Source organism: Mustela nigripes, chromosome 1 (genome assembly GCF_022355385.1).
Source record: "Mustela nigripes isolate SB6536 chromosome 1, MUSNIG.SB6536, whole genome shotgun sequence".
In the NCBI taxonomy this organism is placed as follows: domain Eukaryota; kingdom Metazoa; phylum Chordata; class Mammalia; order Carnivora; family Mustelidae; genus Mustela; species Mustela nigripes.
This window is the reverse complement of record NC_081557.1, coordinates 267633296-267641626: the sequence shown is the minus strand read 5'-3', so window position 1 is coordinate 267641626 and position 8331 is coordinate 267633296.

Below are 8331 nucleotides of genomic sequence, written 5' to 3'. Positions count from 1 at the left end.
CAAACAATCAAGGGGAGTAGAGGTTACCCACCACAGGGGTTTACAAGGGACTGGATGCACTGATCATTTCTTCTTAGTTCCTCATGCTGGTGTGTGCAAAGTGGCTGGTTTATTCAGTCCCTTAAGAACCAACCAGGTAAGAGGACCCCCAAAACCACAAGCCTCCTGCCTTTTATACTTTGAGGCTGAGGGGAATAGGCCACATAGACAGCCAAGAGCCTAGCAACTGGGGATTCTTGTTTTTCCGCAACTAAATGTTCCCAGGCTCTCTTTCTTATGTCCTCATCAGATGTATGGCCTCCCAGGAGCTCCAGGAGAGCAGGCAGTTTATGTTAGTCACTATTTGAATTTGCATTGCCTAGCCTGGTGCCTGCAACAGAGAATGCACTCAGGAAATGTGTGTTGCATGAGAAAAGAAATGAATGGATGAGTGAATGGATGGATGGATGGATGGATGGGTGAGTGAGTGAGTGAGTGAGTTCTGGTTCTAGTTCTGCCATTGATTAACCATGTGGTTAGCAAAATTACTTAGTCAATGTATCAGGCTTTCCGCAGCTGTGAGATGTAAAATCTGTCAAAGCAAGTAGATGAGATCGTCACTAGGATTCCTTCAGAAACAAGACAGATGTCATAAACAAGATCAACAGCAAGAAGTCACTTACCGCCTGGGCTTTACTGACCACGTTGGAGCTCATTTCAACTAAATTACATTAAAGCACAAAAGAGTATGTTTTAGTCCTGACAATACTGATCGTTGGACTGTGGCTCTGAACGTGTCACTTAAACTTCATGGGCCTTCATTTCCTTATACATAAACTTATATATCAGAAGAAAGAAATTATTTCTGACCTTTTTTTTAATCATCAACATTTGATTACTCTAGTTTGTTTTGTTTAAAGTTGTCCTTTTTTGTGTGACAACCCTTGAATTAATGTCTTTTGAATGCCCAGTTTCCAATGATTTTATTTAAACTTAAGTCAAATTAACAAGTCCTCTAAACCTTATGAAGAGGTTAAATATCATGGGGAAAAAGTTACTTCTGGGAAAGACAATAGGGAGCACGTATAAAAGTGGGAGAAAACAAAGCGGCAGGAAAACGATACCCTAGGAGACGGGCATCCTTTTGCCTGCGCGAGGATTATGGTAAAGAAACGTGATCAGAGCATCCTTGCAACAGGAAGAGGAAAACTGTTCTCACTTACAAGAGTGGATTAATCCACATTTCATCTCCCAAACTTTCCGTTTTTTGTTCTCTTTGTGACAACAGTTTTGATTCAAGCAGAACAATTTTCCTAAGACAAATAGCTTTTATTTCTGCAAAGATTTCTTTTAGTCTTTGGAAAAGTGCCCAAAATCCTGGATTTCTCCAGATTTCAACCACATTTCTGACACTGCACCTCCAATAAGATATGAACACATGGACATAATGAGTTCCTAGAGGTATTTTTTTAAAGGAAGGAAATGAAACATCTTTGTTACAGCTCTTGGAGACTGACAAAATCAGGCAGGATCAAAACGTCTTCTATTGTGTACCTTTCACAGTCTTTTCAAAGAATGCTATTTTGCATTTGCTGAAAAAAAGGCGCAGAGAAGGTAAAAGAACATGCCCTGACCCAATAAGGCCTAAAGGCTAGAAACCCAAGAGGGACAGAGATTCTCTGAAAAGAAACTAGACCTGTATATAGTCACTAATAATCCATTTGAGGAAGAAAACGGTGAAGCATTTTCTTTATTTTTTTAAAGATTTTATTTATTTATTTGACAGAGAGAAAGGGAAAGTACAAGCAGGCAGAGAGGCAGGCAGAGGGAGAGGGCGAAGCAGACTCTGCTGAGCAGGGAGCCCAATGTGGGGCTCTACCCCAGGACCCTGGGATCATGACCTGAGCCGAAAGCAGAGGCTTTAACCCACTGAGCCACCCAGGCACCCCAAGATAAAGCATTTTAAATGAACTTTATCTTCCATGAACTATTTTAAAGATCTCAGGCTTCAAAAAAACAACAACAGTAGAATTGGAGAAGAAGCACAGAACAATATAAAACGTAAATGAAATGAAAGAACAATTTTTGGAAAGAAAGAGAGCTAAGTAGATCAAGACAATGAACAATGTTATTTTTGAAATGACACTCATTTCTAGCTTTCTAAGGGACATCTTCAACTAATCTTTGTGCTTTAATCTTTAATCTCTGCTTGTTTTAAATATCATTCAATATCTCTTTTTTCTTCTTCATTGTTTTAGAGAAGGAGGCAGAGAATCTTAAGCAGGCTCCATGGCTCATTCGGGGCCCAATCTCATGACCCTGAGATGATGACCTGAGCCCAAGTCAAGAGTTGGATGCTTAACCAACAGAGCCACCCAGGTGCCCCTGATTCAATACCTCAACCTTAGATTTGATCAGAACCTGAGACAAGGATTGGGTCCTGATAGTTTCTCTGGAAGATGATCCTAGAAGGCAAAAAGGAGGGATGTCAAGGGAATGAAACCACAAATACAGAAAAGCCCAAGAAAAGGGTTGCGGGTAGATTACTGAACTGATTACCAGCATCAGGGGCTGGGGTTTAGACGCACTGGGGACATGCTGGCACCCTTTGAAACCTGGAACAAAACTGTCTCACGAAAGACTGGTGAAACGGAGAGACTATTCACTGATTCCTCTTCTTCTTCCTTCCAGGCTGCACCTGTGCTCTGGCTGGGGGTGCCCATGCCTTAGAAGAAAGCCCAGAGGTAGAAAAAGAGAGAGATACAGGAGTTCTCATTTGAGATGCGACCCTGGCAATGCTGAAATCGTTTGGGCAAAGAAAAGATGGTGCGAAACATCTTTTCTATTAGTCGTTTCACTCCAAGTTGCTCCTCCTCCTAAATGCTCACTTTTTCCATTAAATGCCATCACCTTCCACCAAGTTATCCAAGGCAGGACGCTTTGAGTAACAGCATGCCTCCGCAGCTGCCGTACTTGGTATTGAGAAGTCTTGCTCTTTACGTACTTCAAAAAAAAAGTCTGTTAAAACACACATAACATGAAACTTACCATCTTAACCGTTTTAAAGTAATGTTAGTTCAGTAGTGTTACGTATAGTCACATTGTTGTGAAACAGACTTCATGGAATTTTTAATCTTACAAAATGAAACTTAATACCCATAAAACAGCAACCTTTGCTTTTATACTGAAAGTGGGGGAACAGGTCACATCAGTAGCCAAGATCCTCTCAGTGAGAAATTCTTGCTGCTCCACAATGAACTGTTCCTAAATTCTCTTTCTTATATCATCATTGGGTACATAGCAGTTTGTTCAAACAAACAAGATGAAGGTCATCTTAATTTTTTTGCAGTTTTATTGAGAAATAATTGACATACCTTATTGCATAAGTTTAATGCATACAGCAGGATGGTTTGATTTACATATATTGTGAAATGTTTACTATAATCAGCGAAGCTAGCATCCATCTTTTCATTCAGATATGAAATGAAGACAGGAGAACAAATTTCTTCTTGTGATGAGAGCACTTAGAATTTAACAACTTTCTTGTATAATTCATTGCAATAAATCGCTGTATAATACAACAGTGTCAGTTATTATCAAGTTGTACAGTACATTCCTGGTGCTTATCTGTGAGTGTAAGCGTGACCCTTTGGTGACCTTCCTCCAATGCGTCACCCCTCACGCTTCCACCTCTGATAACAAGTCTGATCTCTTTTTCTAAGAATTTGGTTTTCTTTTTTTTTTTTAAGATTGCACATCTAAGTGAGACAACCAAGTATTGTATTTCTTCACCAGACTTATTTTACCTATGATAATGTCTTCAAGGTACTTCCATGTTGTCACCAAGAAGAGGATTCCATTGTTTATGGCTGAATACTATTCTGTTGTGCATGTGCACCACCGCTGCTTCTTCATCCATTCAGACACTGATGGACGCCTCTATGTCTTGGCTATTGTGAACAACGCTGCTGAAAAGATGGAAGTATAGGTATTGTTTTTAGTCAGTGTTTTTCCGACCTTTGGATATATTCCCAGAAGTAGAATTTCTGGATCGCATGGTAGTTCTATTTCCATGTTGTTTTTCATAGTGGCTATACCAATTTACAATCCCAGGAGTGAGTTCTGCTTGATCATGATGAATGATTCTTTTAATGTGCTGCTAAGTTTGGTTTGCTGGTCTGGTATTTAATGAGAATTTTTACATCTATCCATCAGTGATATTGGCCTATGATTTTCTCTTCTAGTAGTGTCCTTTTCTGGTTTTGGTATCACAATAATTCTAGCCTCATAAGGTGAGTTTGGCAGTGTTTCCTATTCCTTGATATTTTAGAAATATCATCTTTAAAGGGAAAAAGCTTGCGTCCTTCCCTTTGAGATCAGGAACATGACAAGGATGCCCACTCTCACCACTCTTGTTCAACGTAGTATTAGAAGTCCTAGCAACAGCGATCAGACAACAAAGAGAAATAAAAGGTATCCAAATTGCAATGAAGAAGTCAAACCCTCTCTCTTCCTCTCTTCACAGATGACATGATTCTTTATATGAAAAACCCAAAAGACTCGACCCCAAACTACTAGAACTCATACAGCAATTCAGCAACGTGGCAGGATACAAAGTCAATGTGCAGAAATCAGTGGCTTTCTTACACACTAACAATGAAAATACAGAAAGGGAAATTAGAGAATTGATTCCATTTACTATAGCACCGAGAACCATAAGATACCTGGGAATAAACCTAACCAAAGAGGTAAAGGATCTGTACTCGAGGAACTAGAACACTCATGAAAGAAACTGAAGAAGACACAAAAAGATGGAGGACCATTCCATGCTCTTGGATCGGAAGAATAAACATTGTTAAAATGTCTATACTGCCTAAAGCAATCTATACTTTTAATGCCATTCCAGTCAAAATTCCACCGGTATTCTTCAAAGAGCTGGAGCAAATAACCCCAAAATTTGTATGGAATCAGAAGAGACCCCGAATCATGAAGGAAATGTTGAAAAACAAAAATAAAACTGGGGGCACCTGATTTCAAGCTTTATTACAAAGCTGTGATCACCAAGACAGCATGGTACTGGCATAAAAACAGACACATAAACCAGTGGAACAAAGTAGAGAGCCCAGATATGGACCCTCAACTCTATGGTCAATTAATCTTTGACAAAACAGGAAAAAATACACAGTGGAAAAAAGACAGTCTCTTCAATAAATGGTGCTGGGAACTGGACTGCTATATGCAGAAGAATGAAACTCGACCATTCTCTTACACTGTACACAAAGATAAACTCAAAATGGGTAAAAGAAGGATTTGAGAGGAATTGATGTTAATTCTTTAAATGTTTGGTAAAATTCACCAGTGAAGCCATCTGGTCCTGGGCTTTTCCTTGTTGGGGGAATTTATTTATTTATTTATTTATTTATTTATTTATTTATTTTTTACTGCTTCAATCTCCTTCCTGGTAATTACTCTATTCAGATTTTCTATTTCTTCCTGGTTTAGTCTCGGTAAGTGGTATGTTTCTGAGAGTTTTTCCGTTTCTTCTAAGTTGTCCAGTTTTTTGGCAATATATTTGTTCATAGTAGTCCTTTACAATCCTGAATTTCTGTGGTGTCAGTTTTAATATCTCCTTTTCATTGACAGTTTTGTTGATTAGGTACTTTGTCTTTTTTTCTTGGTTGCACTAGCTAAGGGCTTATCAATTTTGTTTATCTTTTCAAAGAACCAACTCTAAGTTTGGTTAATCTTTTCCCTGGTTCTTCTGTTCTCTATGGCATTTACATCTGCCCTAACTTTTATTTGTTTCTTTTGTTGCACTCGCTTTGATCTCAATTTAGTCTTCGTTTTCTAGTTCCTGACGCTAGAGTTATGTTGTTTATTTGGGATCCTTTTTACTTCCTAATGTAGGTGTTTGTCGCAGTGAACATCCCTCTTAGAACTGCTTTTGCAGCATCCCACGAGTTCTGGCATGCTGTTCGTTCATTTTTAGTTGTCTCAGAAATCATATTTACTTCTCCTTTGATTTCTTCCATGTGTTCATTTTCCAGAGGGGAGTTTTCCAGTTTCACCTCTTGTCATTGACTTTAGTTGCATACCGTTGTGGTCAGAAAATGTACTGGATTTCAATTCTTTCAGTCTCCTTACATTTGCTAATACTTGCTTCGTGGCCTAACATGTGGTCTGTCCTAGAAAATGTACCATGTGCGTTTGAGAAGAATGTGTATTCTGCTTTTGTTGGGTAGGATGTTCTATTCATGTCTATTAGGTTCATTTGGTCTATAGTGTAGTTCAAATTCATTGTTTCCTTACTGATCCTTTGTCTAGATCATCTACCCATTGTGGAGGTATTAAAGGTACTGTTGGGCTATTGAAGTCTCTAAAAATTGCTCTATTTCTGTTCATTTCTCCTTTTATCTCTGTCAGCTTTTGCTTTATAGATTTAGGTGCTCTAAGGTTGAGTGCATAAATATTTACAATTATTATAACTTCTTGATGAATTGACCCCTTTAACACTATATAATAACTTCTTTTGTTTCTTTTTACCATTTTTAAAGTCTATCTTGTCTGATGAAAGTATAACTGCCCTTGCTTGTTTGGGGTTACCATTTGCTTGAAAGGTCTTTTTCCATCCCTTTATTCTCAGTCTATTTGTGTCTTTAAGGCTAAAATGAGTCTTTTAGAGACAGCATATTGTTGAATCTTGTTTTTTATTCATTCAGTCATCCTGTCTTTCATTGGTGAATTAAATCTGTTTCAGTTTAAAGTAATTATTGGTAAGTAAGAACTTACTATGGCCACTTTGTTAATTACTCTCTGTTTGGTAGATCCATTGTCCCTTGTTTCTCATACTGTTTGCTATTTTTCATGTTTTGATATCAGGATGCCTCAACTTCGTTATCGTGTTCTTTAGGGCAGTTACTGCAAGATTTATCCTTATGGTTATCACTAAGCTTACATAAAATACCTTAAACTTATAACAACTTATATTTAATAGAATTAATTTACTTTATACTTTTACTTCTTCTCCCCCCACATTTTAGGTTTTGCTGTTACATGTTTTTATTTTTTATTTTTAAAAAATTTTTAAATAATTTCTAATGCATTACTTGAACTCACAACCCTGAGATCAAGACTTGAACTGAGATCAAGAGTTGGATACTTAACTGACCGAGCCTCCCAGGTGCCCCTACATGTATTTATAGTGTGTAATTAATAACAGATTATTACATTTTTTGTTATTTCTGCTATGTTCTTTTTTTAAAAAAACTTTTCAACTAGTTTATGAGTTATGTACCACTGTTACCATGTAACAGAGTCTATGGCTATATATTTACCATTTCTAGTGATATTTACACTATTTTTTTAATGTTATTTAGCATTCTTTTACTTCCACTCAAAGATCTTCATTTAGCATTTCTTGTAAAGTGGGTCTGGTAATGAACTCCCTCAGCTTCTGTTTGCTGGGGAAGCCCTTACTCTCCCCCCCCCCCAACCCGAAGAACAGCTTTGCTGAGTATAGCGTTCTTGGTTGACAGTTATATTATTTATTTCAATATTTTGAATATGTCATTTCATTCTCTCCTGGCCTAAAAAGTTTCCATTGAGGCACCTGCTGCTAGCTTTCCAGGGATTCTCTTGTATATAACCTTTCTTTTCTCTTGATGCTCTTAAAAGTCTTTCTTTGTCTTTGACTTTTGACAATTGAATTGAAATGTACCTCAGTGTAGCTTTACTAGGGTTCAACTTGTTTGGGGTCCTTTCGGACTCCTGGATCTAGAAATCCATTTCTTTCCCTGGGTTCAGAAAATTTCAGCCATTATTGTGCTAAATATATTTTCTTTCTCATTCTGTATTTCTTCTTCTAAAATTCTCATAATGTGAGTATTATGTCTTTTTGTTGTGTCCCATAATTCCTATAAAGCTTTCCCAAAGCTTTCTTCTTTCTTTTTCATTCTTCTTTCCTTTTGCTATTCCAACAGGGTAATTTTCAATATCCTATCCTCCATGTCATTGATTCTTTCTTCTGCATGGTGTAGCCTCATTTCTGAACTCTCTATTGGATTCTTCAGTGCAGTTATTGTATTTTACAACTCTAATATGGTTGCTATTTCCTTGTCACTCATCTTGTTTTATTCATGCATTGCTTGCCTATTTTCATTTTGTTGGTGGTGGTTTTCTTGTAGTTCACTGAACTTTCCTAAGAGCATCATTCTGAATTCTTTGTCTAATAATTCATAGATCTCCATTTCTTTATGGTCAGATATTAGAGCTTTATTATTTTCTTTCAGTCGTGTCATATTTACCTGCTTTTTCACAATCCTTGATTCCTTACATTGGTATCTGCATTTGAAT